Source organism: Piliocolobus tephrosceles, chromosome 16 (genome assembly GCF_002776525.5).
Source record: "Piliocolobus tephrosceles isolate RC106 chromosome 16, ASM277652v3, whole genome shotgun sequence".
NCBI classification, from domain to species: domain Eukaryota; kingdom Metazoa; phylum Chordata; class Mammalia; order Primates; family Cercopithecidae; genus Piliocolobus; species Piliocolobus tephrosceles.
In genome coordinates, this window is record NC_045449.1 from 18,416,732 (window position 1) to 18,420,016 (window position 3,285).

A 3,285-nucleotide genomic window follows, 5' to 3' on the forward strand; every position below is an offset into this window, starting at 1 on the left:
ACAGCTGGGTGTGTGTGTGATGAGTGTGTGTGATGTATGAGTGTGTGTGATTCATGAATGTATGTGCCATGCACATGGGGAACATTTGAGTGTGAGTGATGTCTGCATGTATGTGTGAGATGCCTGTGTGTACATATGACATCAGAGTCCTTCACTGGACATTGCAAAGGACGTTGGAGGGGTAGGGCCTCTTTCTTACTGAGTTCACAGAATGAAGTGTTATAGGGGCCTCCAAGTGCTGGTGGCCCTGTTGGCATGACTGGGTAGAGCTTGCCTGAGAATAAAATCACCAAAGAAAGACAAAACCCTGGAGATAGTGCAGTACTGGATCTAGCCATATGAAGCTGTCCCCTGGACTTTTTAGCTATGGAAGTCAGCCTTGTCCCTCCTCAGTTAGCCCCTTTCCCTTTATATTTAGCTGGTTTAAGCTGGGTTTCATTGCAAAAGTCCTGACTAATACAAACACTTATGATAGAATGTGAATGGGGAAAACTTAGACTCAAACTCTGAATCGGTAGATCTTTGTTAGAACAATGCTCAATCCCCATCTTCATCTCCAACTGACATGGAAAATAACATTCTAATTTTATTTTTTGTTTTCAGTTCCATGAAAGAGATGCAAATTGACATTCTCTCATTTCTGAGATACATACTAACAATATATTTGCACACAATATCCCACGTTACTCATCTCCATTCTCACTCCATGGATCTCCTTACTGCATATTTTTGTAGTGAAAAATCACAAATTTAATATTAGGTGACACCCAGTTTGCTTTGACTCACACTGTTTCTTTGGAGCAGTCAGCAAAGAGTCAAATGAACTTCCACTGACTGCACAAAATATGAACCACTTTGCAAATCTGTGCATCATCCTTATGCAGGGGTCATGCTAATTTTCTCTGCGTTTTATTCCAATTTCAGTATATGTTTGCTGCTGAAGCAAGCACAAAGCTCTCTTTTTATACATGGATACTCATGAGTCATGGATGAGGCTTAGTTAGCTCTGTTAAATCCAACTAACATACTTGAGACTCAGAATTCTGGTGATGGCTTCCTGCCACAACTCTGGGAAAGGATAATATGAGACCTTCCATGACCTAAGAAAAGGTATCATACTGGATATAAAGGGGCCTCAGCATACAGATCTGGTGGCAATGACAAAAGGAAACTCATCTCTTCCTGCAACATTATTTGAACTGAACCCCGAGGGCATAAAGGATAACTTAACATGAAGGTCTCGGCGAAGTCTAGGCTGAGATTAAAAGCATAACAAATTTTTAAAACAAAATAATTCTTACTTTGATTTTCAAAAATACTTTAAGCCAAAGGAAACTCAGGATTCAAAAGAATAGGTATGGCTCATTTTATTCAATACTTAGATTTATAGAATGCATGTAAATCAGGCATTTCCAATTATTAATATTAGTGCATAAGACTGTTATACATTTTCAAAAGGCAGTTAAAGGTTACCTTTCACTATTTTCTACCTTCAGAAATGCTTTTCTTTGAAAGGAGGGAGCAAAAATTTCCACTGAGATTAAGTCATCACACTCCAATTTTAAATCTCTCAGTTTACTCAGGCTGGACAGCAGGCTGGAGTGCAGTGCCGGGATCTTAGCTCACTGCAACCTCTGCCTACAAGGTTCAAGCGATTCCCCTGCCTCAGCCTCCAAAATAGCTGGGACTACAGGCGCGCACCACCACATCCAGCTAATTTTTGTGTTTTTAATAGAGATGGGGTTTCAGCATGTTGGCCAGGATGGTCTCCATCGCTTGACCTCATGATCCGCCCGCCTTCACCTCCCAAAGTGGTGGGATTACAGGCGTGAGCCACCACGCCCGGCCAACATCATCATCATTATTATTATCATCATTTTGAGACGATATCTTACTCTATCACCCAGGCTGGGGTACAGTGGTGCGATGTTGGCTCACTGCAACCTCCGCCTCCTGGGTTCAAGCGATTCTTCTGCCTCAGCCTCCCAAGTAGCTGGGATTACAGACGCATGCCACTATGCCTGGTTAATTTTTGTATCTTTGGTAGAGACGGGGTTTCACCATGTTGATCGAACTTCTGACCTAGTGATCCGCCTGCCTCGGTCTCCCAAAGTGATGGGATTACAGGCATGAGCCACTGTGCCCAGCCAACATGAAGTTTTTAAGGATGGAAGGAACCTGAGCGAAAGTAGAATATGTCTGCTATATAATAGGTGTTCAGCTTATGCTTCAATAAATTCTCAATAAATTGAGAAAATGGATAAACACATTTGGGAAGGGCAATTTTTTTGTTTTTTTGTTTTGTTTTGCTTTGTTTTGTTTGGAGTCTGGCTCTGTCGCCCAGGCTGGTGTGCTGTAGCATGATCTCGGCTCACTGCAAGCTCCACCTCCCGGGTTCACGTGATTCTTCTGTCTCAGCCTCCCGTGTAGCTGGGACTACAGGCGCATGCCACCACGCCCGGCTAATTTTTATTCTTTGTATTTTTAGTAGAGACAGGGTTTCACTGTTGTTAGCCAGGATGGTCTCGATCTGCTGACCTCGTGATCCACCAGCCTCAGCCTACCAAAGTGCTGGGATGACAGGCGTGAGCCACCATGCCCGGCTGGGAAGTGCAATATTTATTTATTTATTATTTATTTATTTATTTATTAATTATTTTGAGAGGGAGTCTCGCTCTGTTGCCCAGGTTGGAGTGCAGTGGCGCGATCTCAGCTCACTGCAAGCTCCGCCTCGGGGAAGTGCAATATTTTTCAAGAAAACTGTAAAGTAAAGCAACACCTTTGCAATAGTAATAATCATTTATATGTTCTCCCGTCTCACTAAGAGACCTGGGCCCCTGACCCCTCTGAGGTTTCCCCTCCCCGGTGCCATGGGGCCTGCGGGCACCAGAAAGCCGGGGTCCCCAACAGGACGGCGCGCCGGCCTCCTTCTCCTGGCCATTACCTCTCCTTCCTATCCCTCTTGTTCAGGCCAGGGTCTCCAGGAGCCAGGACGCGCTCCACCCCAGGGACGTCGCCCGACCGGGCAGCTCTGTGGAGCTCGCAGAGATCTTCCAGGTGGACGTCGTGCTGGGGCTGGTCTAAGGCGCCCTCATCGTGCTCGCTGTCGCTGCCCGCGCTGTCGCTTAACCAGCCGAAGGAGTCTGAGGACCACCGGTCCCCCAGGTAGCTTAAGGACAACTGGTCCTCCTGGCTCCCAACGCTAGGGGTCTTCCTCATGGCGGAGACTGTCGGTTTCGGGGACCCCTCAGACCCTTCCCGCTCTTCTCCACCCCTGGAGGCCAT

At 46.0% G+C, this 3,285-nt stretch overlaps 1 non-coding gene and 1 pseudogene across 2 annotated transcripts; both read right to left on the reverse strand.

Annotated features, from left to right (window-relative positions):
- Positions 1-839: 839 nt before the first annotated feature.
- Positions 840-948, reverse strand: LOC111527373. The gene has a single exon (XR_002726643.1). It is a non-coding gene; the product is annotated as a U6 spliceosomal RNA (small nuclear RNA).
- Positions 949-2,940: 1,992 nt separating this feature from the next.
- Positions 2,941-3,285, reverse strand: LOC111527371 (annotated as a pseudogene). The gene has a single exon (XR_004228540.1). The product of XR_004228540.1 is annotated as a CCDC144A N-terminal pseudogene (transcript).